The 12435-nt window shown below is 43.8% G+C and overlaps 1 protein-coding gene across 1 annotated transcript in view; it reads right to left on the bottom strand.

Moving 5' to 3' along the window:
* Window positions 1-12435, bottom strand: part of LOC146861755 (metalloprotease TIKI1-like) — a 1236995-nt gene that overhangs the window by 183404 nt on the left and 1041156 nt on the right. The window lies entirely within an intron of this gene.

The raw sequence follows: 12435 nt of genomic DNA, 5'->3' as shown, positions 1-12435 counted from the left end.
TAGACACGCATGAATACCTTCACAAACCTGGTCAAACTTACAACCGTGATATGCTTAAGATTGCTGTTTTATATCTGGTAGGTTAGGTTTGGCCTAACATTCTGAGCAGTCGAATAATAGTGAACTTTCAAGAGAAAAGTGAGGTTTAAGACATCTTCGAGAAGGATTAGTGATTACGGTATTTTGTATAAGTCTGTTGTGAGGTACAAAGTAGGTCTCTTTCTGCACCTCTGTTTGTTCTTTCTGCACATCTCTTGCTTCTTTCTACACCTTTCTTCCTTTTTCTGGACTTCGGTTGCCTCTTTCTGCATTTATCTTGCTTTTTTCTGTACCTTTCTTCCTCTTTCTGCACCTCTCTTGCCTCTTTCTGCACTTCTCTTGCTTCTTTCTGCGACATGTCCTATTTATGTAGGCATAGTTAGAAATTGGCATTTAAAAAACCTTAGAAATTCACTGAAAAAAACAGAGATTTCAGGAACGTTATAGTTAGACAATAGCATTTAAAAAACCTTTGAAATTCACAGAAAAAACATAGGTTTCAGGGACGTTATAGTTAGAAATTAGCATTTAAAAAACCTTAGAAATTAACTGAAAAACTATAGGTCTCAGGGACGTTATAGTTAGTTCGACATTTACTCGAGCAAAACTAGAGAAATGTGGCCGTTATAGTTAGTTAAGCAAACTATAACTCGCGCCCCCGCAATGCACAGATTTGTCCAGGCTAAATAAAAGTGAAGATGAAAGCAATATTTCTAACATTTAAAGCCTTTCTTCCAGATGCGATGATCCACAGACACAATATTACAGACAGATGAGAAAACGAGGTGGCTGGCACTTGCCAATGTTCTGTCACATGGCAGAGGAGCAATGAGAATGAGACAAACAACATGGCGTATTTCTGATAGTCTTCCTCATTTACTAGGATAAACAACACCTGAGTCGATAGCGTGAGCAGAGGTTTCGTTTTGAGGAGACTACTTAACCACCTCTTTGACAACTAGTCAAGCCATAGTTGATTTTGCTCTTAAAATGGTGAAACTTGTGCTTTGTTGAAGACAAAACATTAGTTCTGAGTAATAGCATTGACAGTAAGCTCATGCTCAAGTCTGAGGTTGCATCAGAGCATAGGCGTCAATCGTGTTGTTGCATAGTACCATATCATTAATCCATTCGCTTTCTGAGGGTACCAAGTCTACATCAGTACATGGCAAAGCTGCGCTTGCAAGCAACAAAGTCATTGCAACAGAGTGTCACTGGTGGGAGGAAATGGCTTGACATACCCGAATTATGCTTTCAGAGGTTCTAGATTGACAGGGGATTCTTATCATTTTGGAGATTGTACTAGTAATACCTTCCCAAATAGTATGTATTAAGTGACAACACCGAATGAGATACAGGAAGTCAATGTGATAGGTTGCACAATGGGGACTACTGAGTGGGCATGGTCTGTTTTGTTCTGCTTCTCAGGTGTAATGTAAATCCTATGTAAAAGTTGGAAATGCAAGAGTTTATGCCTATAGTTCATGGACATCACTTTTTTTTTCTTTACAGAAAAAAGTCCACTTCGCATCAGACAACTCCCAACCAGATCTGATTCCCGTGCCCACATTCCCGGCAGTTGTCCAAGCACCACAGTGTCAGAAACCATACCATACAATATGAAGACCCATCCAGCATAGTCAACAGAAGTAATTGAATCAAAGGTTCAAAACTCGGGGGCTCATCTGGGAAGCTTGACATATGTTCCCACACTGTCGCCCTCAGCCTGTGGTATGCAAATATTTTTAATCGGTTGGTGTTGAGGTCCTCCTGAAATTTCTCCAGAGAGAGAAAAGTTCCCTCTTGATGTAAGTGTCCCAGGGTAGTAATCCTAGTACTGGCAAATGTCCGACAACCCTGGGTTCTGTCATTAGTGGGAGTGCAGGTTTATTTGCAATGGGGAATGCTAATGTGTATAAACTGGAAAGTTGTGAACGGGAACTCATCATCTTTCATATTATACAAGTTGAAACTACAGGGACTTCCTCTCCTCTGGGTCTTGGGAGGCCTTTCGGGAAGAGGGACTCTAGTGGGACTCCACCTGTTCGATCCTTCTCTGGTTAGAGTTATGGAATTCTCCTGATGATACCATTATCTAGCATAATGTACCTGGACTACCAGGTAATACCTTTCCATATCAGGTACATTAAATCCTCCTCTGTCACATGATAGAGGAGGTATATCCCATCGAAACCTGGGTGTTTTGTTCACCCAAATGAGCTGGGATCAGAACATTAGAGAAAAGATATGAAAACCTAGATCGAACTATCATTTTAATAAGCACCATTCAACCCGCTATGGAAAAAGGCAGTTGCTGCCGTATTTTCACATGATGAGAGTGTCATTCTACAGTGGGGCCATAATTCAGACAGACCATGGTCTCAACATCTCAGTATAGGTGTATTCCAAAGTATTTAACTTAGTCTTCTACCCAGAAGACTGGAAAGTCTAATGTTACTCAGAAGGTTGATTTAGTAAGTGAGAGCAGCTCAGTTTTTGTCCAATTTATGTTTATTCCTTACTAGCCACCGAATCTCCCCACCTCTCTAATCAATGGTGCAAGATCAAGTGTGGGTTTTCTCGTGAACAGTAGTATACTGTCTGCATACATAGACACAAGTAGTCTCCCAGTTTTGAATGCTAATCCCCTCTGCAAGTGAGGCTCTTGACAATGTCTAGCTAAGGGGTCCATGGCGAGAATAAAAAGAAGGGGTGACAGGGGGCAATCCTATCTAATTCCTCTACCTTTTGGGAATAAGTCCATTCACGGACACCCTAGCCACAGGTTTGGCATGTAGTTAAGAGATGGCTTTCAGGAACGAGTCTCCTATACCATATGTGTTCCTTATAGTCATCAGAAAAGGCCACTCTTGGGAGTCAATAGCCTTCTCTGCATTTAATAAAACTGCTGCAGTTTATCAGTCAGGGTTAATATCATGTAGCAGTGTGAAAATGGTACGTACACTGACAACGGTATTGTTATGTTTCATATAGGCACCCCAATATAGGCTCAGGTAGCAACCTAACCTCTAACCTATATTTTGCCCTGCCATTACACTACATAACGGTTTTTGCGAATGACCTTTTACCTAGTTACGGTACTGCTTACAGGACGTGGGGTTTTCCCTGAAAACTAGCCTCATTCATTATGCATGAGGATTCTTGGAAACTCAGCAGGACTACCAACTTCTGCATAATAATTATGTATAAGGGTCATTCCTTCCATCATCCTGAGTACGACATGACACAGCAAGGTAGATCCCCTGAGGGTACCACTTTGGGTATATAAACACCATATCTTTTCTGAGGCAGGAGGAGGAGAAAAAGGACTTCCATGCTGACACACTGACACAAGATGCTGAGGTTCCTGCACACAGACACTCCAGCTCGCAGTGATCTGACATCCCTATCGGGGTGTCCATTTCGAGACCAAGACGAGGTCCCACAGTCTCTCCCTTCAGGTAATGGGGTTTACTTTACACTAGAGGGATTCTTGGCTTTACACTTATATACATGCTAGGTACACTTAGGAGCATCTAGTTAGGGTCGCATCGTAGGGGTACGCATTTTATTATCATGCATTTTTATACCTGCTTGTATTCATTGTTTTAGCACTATGATAGAAATTTACCATCCTTTTACTCTGTTGGTGCTTATAATCATTTATATCTGTTTCTGTCTAATGGTTGTTTCAGCACAATATTTTACACTAGAATGATGCTGGTTCAATAAATGATTATTGAAAACGTCCCCACCGTTTATTCTGTGTATCTCTCTGAGACAAAGTGAGCACGAGTGACTCAGCGAAAACTATCGCACTGTTTCCACGATCTCTGATGGGACAGAGTTGTCATGTTCGATAGTTGCCAAGAAATATTCTCTCCTTGGTAAGAGGGGTTTCTAGTGGCACTGTGAGCTAGCTGGTATACAGGCAAACATACACGGTTGGGGTGTCTGGAATCAGTGTGGACACCAATCCCACAGTCTATGTTGTCTAAACGTGCAGATCCTATATAGGTTTATAGGAACTACAAGACAGTATGTCTGTGCAGGACAAATCCTGATTGAACCAAAGATAGAGAAAGCAATTCACTAGAACCATCTGCCAGAATTTTATTATTGAGATTTAACAACAATAGCGGCCTATATGATGCACAATTGGTGTGGTCTTTCCTAAGTTTTATAAGTATGGTGACAATGGCTTCACACATTGTGGGGGCAGTTCTACAGTCCTCAAAGCTTCAGAATATACTTGAGAGGTGAGGCGAAAATAGGTGTTTGTAAGCCTTATAGAATGCTGAAGTCAACTGGTCCAGTCCAGGAGCCTTACTTACTGACATGCCCTCTATGGTCTCTTTAATCTCATCTTGGGAGATAGACTCATATAGGGATTGCCTGTGGTAATTTTCTAGCCAAACTAATACTATTTCATCAAGGTATGAGTTCATATCAGTAGTAGTCTTCGCATATACCCATGTATAATACTTTTTAAATGTGCCGACTATTCCTTCACTGGACGATAAAAGCTCCCCACCCACTTCCATGATCTGAAGCATGATATAATGTCTGTCCTTTTTCAGAAACTAAGCCAAGGTTTTCCACTGCACTATCCCTCTCTATTTCGTCAGGCTAGGGCAACTTCCCCCAGAAGGACACCTTCCCATCTGCTTGTTCCTGAAACTGTTGGAGCAAAACATTCATGCTTTGTAAATAACTGGCTTTAGACACTGCAGAAGCATTAGCGCTCAATGTGTTCTTAGTACGATCGGATACTTTTAAGAATACTTGCCTGTTATAATATCACTATCCCCCTGATGTAGACTTTAAATCTCATTGCAAATGGGATTGAATATCATTGATGTATATGAGTCTCCTGGAACATAGTTATTTTGATGTTATGTCTGTCTAGGTAGGCTGGCACTTTCCAACCTTTTGGGGGATTATTTAGGCCCCTGATGTTCCAGGAAAGACATGTCAGAGTCTTACCCATAGGCATCAAGGAAAATGAACAGAAGGATAGAGTTAGTGAGTCTATAGAGCTGCACATCATACCATAAATACTATGAAAACTACAATGCTGCATCTGGAACAATAACATAACGTATACAAAAGCCCCACAACCCAGTACAGTGCATCCTCTGAGGCCACCACTGGATAGGGCCCTCAAATCTCTGGACTCTAAACAGTGCAGAAAATAATCTATTGGTTATACCATTACAAAGAGTTACTCTGCACCAGTGCAAGTCACTCTTCAGGTTCGCCTCCTCGTCCAAGCAGCTACAGCATCACTTGAGGTCATCTCCAGCTGGCAAGAGTGCCCCAGCATATCTGCCAGTTTTTTGTAATATTTAAGGGCTTCATTAACAGCAGTAAAAATATGCCCCTTTTCATCTATATCAGTCTCCATTGGGTGGGATATAGCATTGCCTTTTTGTAAATCTTAAATCGTTTAACACACTTCATTTCAACAAATTTAAGTCTCACCTCCTGAACTGCCAAGGTGTGGTCTGGGTAAATAGATACTGTTGAGCCTTGATGTTGCAAGGGCCCCTGTTCTCTTGCAAGGCAGAGCGCTGCATCACAACTGCGATAATTGAGCAGCCTAGCGATCAATGGGTGCGGAGGGCCTCCCAGTGGCAGTCTGGGTCTCAAAGACCTGCGCACCCACTCCATCATAAAGACCTCAAGGAAGCTGGATTTGCTAAACAGGTCTGTTAGTAGGTTTTAAATTAACTTGACAGGACTGGCCATATTTGTCCATTCATCGATTCCCACAAATACGCAAGTTGTGTACCTCCAAATCTTCATTCTTGGAGGCAATAGTCGCCACCAGCTTTCCCAGCTCGTGAACCTTTTCTGCCAATTCAACAGCATTGTCTTCTATGCTCAATATATGACGCTCTGCTCCATCTGATCTCGCGCCCTAACAATAGATCCACTCAGCAAGGCAATCCAGACTGGAGGTCATCTAGTTGATTTGATTATTAATGGATCGTAGGCTCCATTTTAACACCAGGAGTAGGGCTGTAATATCTCCAATAGGGGCGGGTGTGCTTGTCTCGCTTCCCTCTGCTGCCAACTCCGAGTTTGTCATATCGCGCTCTGTGGATTTCTTTTGATCACAGACCTGTTTCCTGTTTCACCTTACTCATCTTGTAGGTGTGGAAAGATAAGATGCCAAGTAAACTATGTAGCTATGCCACTTGCACCCTGGGGGCCACTCGTTCAGCAGTGTATAAAGAACACTGTGTTACTGCTGTGTCAAACCAGCCCTCTGCAGGGATGCATTAAACAGGTACAATACTCCACAAGGCCGGATCTCATACCAGGGAACAACAGAGGGGATCTCGCCACTCTAAGTGCATTCATAATTCCATGAACAGCTGACAATATAGCTAAACACACAAGGTGTACAGTGGATCAAAAACAACCAATGAGGCACCAAGCTCATACAATCACCAGTTGTAATCAGGACTAAATCTTGTGTGCAAATCTCCAAACGTGCACCCTATCCAAGAGCACTACCCTATTGCCAGGGGCAACACAACGAAAAAGCTAAATCAGAGCTGCACCACTTTGCGAAAATGTTCAGGTCCATATGGATAGTGGATTTTTTTCAAAGCCACGGAGCAATTGGACAAAAATCAAGTTTCCTTTTTTCTTTATTCATTCATTTTTGCAAGACAAACAGCCAACGTGTTTCGTCCTTAGACACAGGACTTCTTCAGGGCAAATGTTGAATATATTTAGAACCTTTAGATGTTAATGGATACGGTAATAACCTTGAGCATAAGTATAATTTGGCAGAGGTGATAGTCACACCCATATGTCTAGCTCATTTATTTGAGCAAGCAGATAATCCAATTGGAAGAAGAGGATAAAAGGTTAAATATCCGTCCGTATTCTTGTTGTCTCCTGGAGATGTGTGGCAGAATTCGGAGCACATGTGATGTGATAGCCACAATTATGTCTTATAACTGTATAGTAGGTGCTCCCTAAGACATATCCAGAGCTTGGAAAGGTACCAAATATATGGAAATATCCCACTGCGTGGTAGATGGCATTCTCCTGCCGCCCGACTGCTGTCTTGCAAAAATGAATGAATAAAGAAAAAAGGAAACTTGTTTTTTTGTCTAATTGCTCTGTGGCTTTGAAAAAAATCCACTAGCCATATGAACCTGAACATTTTCGCAATGTGGTGCAGCTCTGATTTAGTTTTTTCATTGACAAGATAGCTGGTGAGCTGTCAAGTTTTCACCAACAAAGCCATGACGTGCGTCTCAGTATGCTAGCCTTTCCAGCATGCACCATCCATTATCCCCACCTGACCACATGGAGCACCTCAGGCAGCAAGTGGCATCGGCCTGTAATCAGGCCCCAGGCTGGTAGAGAAGGGGGTGAGCGCCTCATCTAAAGGGGGCTTTGTGTATCCCGCTCGGCTTGGCAGGTGGGTCCCGGAGGAGCCTCAGGCTCACCAACGAGACGTTTTGTAGTTGGGTCAATATGAGAAAGTGGGTTTCCGTTGCAGTAAACCCCCCCCCTTTTTTCTTTTTTTGTTGCCAGACTACTGATGCTCTTTAACTTGGTGTGCCCTGGGCTCCTGCCAATCAGGTGCCCAGGGCTTGTGTTCCTTCCCTAAAACTGTGTTAAGGCCTAAACCCAATTGGCATCTCTGGCCACATGTCAGCCCCTGGTAAATGGTACCCTAGGTACCCAGGGCCGTGTCACCAGAGAAGGGCTGTAGCACTTATTGTGCCACCCTTAGGGGCCATGTACCCTGACACACACACTGCCTTTGCAGGCTGAGTGTCTTGGTGCAGAACAAAACAGAGAGTCGACATGGCACACAACCCTGTGTGCCATGCCCACAAACACACTGCCCTGGCATACCTCAGTCACCCCTCTAGCTGGGTGCACTATGCCAGGGGTGAGGGTGATCCCTGTACCCCTACAGTACCCAGGTCCATTCCTGGGCACTGTAAGTGCAGTGCTGCCATTAAGAGTATATGGTGCTGGGAGGTCGTCATCACGAACTCCACAGCACCATGATGGCTACACTGAAGACTGAGAAGTTTGGTTTCAAACTTCTCAGCACCTTAAACCCATACTGATGCCAATGTGGGATTTAATGTAAAATGCACGACAGAGGGTATCTTAGAGATGCCTCCTGAACGTAACCTACAATGCACGTCCTGTCTGAGAGGCTGCCTAGGCTGCCACCCAGTAGACATGTTGCTGGACCACTGGGTGGAGAGCCATCCGCTCTCCTGGGCCTGCAACAATGCACATTCTGGGCGAGGTGCTAGGTCTCCTCCCCCAGGATGGGCAGGGGGAATCTTCAAACGCATGCCGCCTTTGTGAGCCTCCCCAGACCACTTGCTGTACTCAGCAACTGGTCCCCACTGGTTCTAGCCCCCACTCTGGCGGGAAGACTGGCGGGAAAGCCCAAGGGAGGAAAGGGGGTGTGCCAGCTTCTGCCAACTCCACCCCTCAGGTGGGGGAGGCGAGGTGGAGCACAACTCCAGGCTCTAGTCATCTTGAAGATGGGAAACCCTACCCAATCAGGACTAGGCTACTGCCCCCCTTCCACAGGAGAGTGGCAGGGGGTGTACCCACCCCAGGGAAGGGACCCATTGGTTCCTGCTCTTTACCTACCTGTAACGCCCCTAAATTTAGTATTTAGGGGCACCCTGAACCTTCCTTCCTCAGATCCCGAATCCGAAACAAGCAAGAAGAACAAGAAGAAAGAAGACCTGCCGTGCAGCTGCTAACAAGAAGAAGACACCAACTGATTTGGCCCCAGCCCTACAGGCCTGTCGACCCTCGAACCTTCTCCTGCTAAATCCCGGCATCTCCAGTGGTCAGTAACCTCAAAAACACCGGAGGACCTGACTGCCTTGTGACTCTAAAAGACTGGGACTCCCACGAGCAGTGGTTCTGCTCAAAACAAGTAACAAACCCATGGTGCCAGCCAGGAACCGCGAATCCAGCTCACTCTGCACTCGCCAAGCCTGGCCTGTGCCTGAGTGGACAAAGACCCCGAGGACATCCCCTCAGCGACTGTGACCCAGAATCCAGCACCCAAGGAACCGCCTCGACGCTCCTGACGACGCCTGCAGCCTCAGAACCAGGGACCCCTCCAACCGCGACCAGCTGAGGGTAAGATTTCCCGACGAGAAAAGACACCCCTGCACCCGCCGCCCTACAGCCCCCTGTGCCCAGCTCCTGGGTGCCTACCTAACCCACAGCTTCCCAACTTACCTCTCGAAGTGGTGGTCACACCTGAAGAATCTTCGTCCCCGAGCCTGCAGCCTTTGTTCGTTTTGTAGCTTCTCCATTGAAATCCATTGAGCACCCGACGGCTCAAAAGCACCCTGCACCTAGCCGCCTGAGTGCCCCTGGGAGTGCAACATCTATCCTAATCTACTTCCCCACTTGCCCTAAGTGACCAAGAGCACAGCTCCCACAGCCGCGTGGCTTGCCTGCTAGCAGCCACCAACCAAATGCCCCCTGCCCGCCATAGGCTAACATTGGGCCTAACTCTCTCTGCACCCGGCTGCCCCTTTGCTGCTGAGGATGTAACAACTGTACCTACCTGACTCTGGGAGACCCCTGAGTCTATGCCCAGAACCTTAACTCTGCCAGTCGAGTACTTACCCCAAAAGCCGATAACTTCATAGGGTAACATTGACTGGTTTCACTTGGAAAATCTTCTGTGTCGAGTTTTGAAACTTTAAAATATTCACTAAAAATCAGCCGAACAACGAAAACAAAATTACTCACCTGTTATCAGGAGAGATCCCAGTGCTGGATCTTGGTGCCCAGCACTGACCCAGAAAAGTAATTACAACTGTACTTACCTATAACTTGATTTTCCTCCATAGGATCACATTGCCTAGTTTCTACCAGAAATTCTTCTAAGTGTCGATTTTTTAAACAAACAAATATTCTTTAAAAATCGCCTGTATAACAAAAACGATTTCTTTCAACTGTTTACAGGAGATGCACCAGTGCTGAATCCAGGATCCAGCACTGAGTAAGAAAAAGTAACGGTAAACCAACTTACCTGTTAAGTGAATTTCCTCCCATAGGATAACATTGGTGATTCTATGTGAAAAATTTCAAATTCCTCCCATAGGGTAACATTGGTGATTCTATGTGAAAAAGTTTCAAAGTGTCAACTTTTGAAATGCAATAATATTCCTTAAAAATCATACCTTTACCCAAAACACATTTACTCACCTGTTTCCAGGAAGTGTCCCAGGACTGAATCTAGGATCCAGTCCTGTGGTTAGAAAAGTAATCCAAAAAGTAACTAATTGCATTTACTAAGAAATTCCCATTGACCTCAATGTTATAATTGTGTTTGAATTGAGTTGTCCATTGTAACTACTGTATTCAAAAGTCTATTGCCTATTGAAAGTATTTAACTAAAGCATCTCATCCTTAGAAAATATATTTTGATACCTATTGTTGGTTCTAAAATAAAGCAACGATATATTTTTATATACAAACCATTGGCCTAGAGTTCAGTTCTTGAGTGTGTGAGACCATTTGCTGACTGAGTATGTACAACAAATGCTTTACACTGTCCTCTGATACTGCCTTACTGCTCGACCAAGCTACCACTTTAGAGAGTAAGGTTATATCTAACTTTAGCCTCTGCCAAACCTCTGGGGACTGTGGACTCTGTACACCCTGTACCTATTTGGGGACAGTATATAGAGAGCCCCTTTCTTATAGTCAATGAGGCTACCTCGTGGATATCGGCTGTCACACACAGTGATGCAGGCAGGCTTATCTATGGGTCTTAAATGAGTCCCCCGGGCCACAAAAATTCTTGTCCCCCTACCTCCTCAGCAGTGCTCAGGGACCTCCGTGAACAGCATCTGGGTGAAGGATATCAGGCTCGACCACAGAGCTCTGACTCTAAGCGGCCATCTTGATTACAGGTCAGGCCACGCTCCCTGCAGGTGCACATCTTAAAATGTTTTTTACCCATTTAGAAAAGATCACCTTGCCTGCCATGGTTGGGCAAGCATCCACGGAGGTCATCTTAGAATAGGTTTAATAAAATACTACAAATGTATTAAAAGTTGGCTGAAAGGCATGCTCTTGCATGCACGGGGGCTGTCTTCAATGTATTGGCAAGTTTTAGCAAACCCATTCAAAGATGGCAGTGAGATCAACCAAAACGGGGTTGGCAAAGCCTAAAGATTTTACTACTGAAATCTCCTTGTTTTGCAGTGCCTGGTCACATTTCCTTTGCCCGCTACAGGTGTCGTTAGTCAACTCTTTCTTGAGGGTTTTGAGTTTTTAGGAAGTTCATATTTCCCTTTGAGGTTGCTGGCAATATTTTAAGAAACCATTCTGCCCCTCTTACTCACATGTTTTTAAAGGGAAACAAGGCATGGAGGAGAATAAATGGTGTCACTGATTATGAAAAGATACCAAAACACACTTAGTAAAGTTGCCATGGTCGCCAGAAACTTTACGGGTAATGTGAATGTTCAAAATGACTGAATAAAAGGTGATGAGTGAGACTTCTTAGTTAAATTTAAATCCTTACTAATTTCACTGAGACCATGGGTTAAAATTAATTTATAGACATATATACATACTTCTCATTCTTTTACCGAAGAATGTTATTTTTTCATGCTATTCCAAAGGGAAAATTATGACCTGAGGTAAACTAGACGTATCCCAACCAAAATATGCATGTACTGTATTCTCAGCTGCCTCCGTAGAGCACTTAACAATGAAAATTACTTTCCATGCTATGATCACATGGAAGCTTTCAGAAAAGGTTGTAAACACGTGTGTGGAATAAGACTTTTGTTGAGTTATTCTACAGAGTACTACCTATCCATCCCATACTAATATTTGAATCATGATATGTAGTGAATGAACAATCCAACAAAGCACAAGCCAGACTGCAAAAACAACTAATGCAATCTGTTAAACCCAGGTAACAATACTGGAAGGAGCAAAATAGTTCTACATAATCACACAAAACACCCCAAAGCACCATATACTTAAGTAAAATGCAGCTACTAACTCGCTTCACCTCTTATGTACAAAAGAACCACAAAGCAGACACAAGGTGAACCAGGACCCAACATGCCTTACCTATACAAGAAAGCATACACATACCTATATTTTTATTTACCATTAATATAAACCTATTTCTATTCTATTATGTATACACCCTTCACCCGTGTGGACTTATCTCTAACTCTCCTGCTTTCACCTTACACTCGTTCAATATTTGAGAATCAGTGACAAGTGATGAATGAATTAGGTGAACATAGTTTCCTGGTTTCACTTCCCACCTTACAAAATATGGCTACTGAGTTGAAATTCTAAATACAGCTCTGAAGAGATTTTATGAGTCAG

Source organism: Triturus cristatus, chromosome 2_2 (genome assembly GCF_964204655.1).
Source record: "Triturus cristatus chromosome 2_2, aTriCri1.1, whole genome shotgun sequence".
Taxonomy (NCBI): Eukaryota; Metazoa; Chordata; class Amphibia; order Caudata; family Salamandridae; genus Triturus; species Triturus cristatus.
Note: the sequence above shows the minus strand (reverse complement) of the source record. Positions and strands in the feature narration are given on the sequence as shown.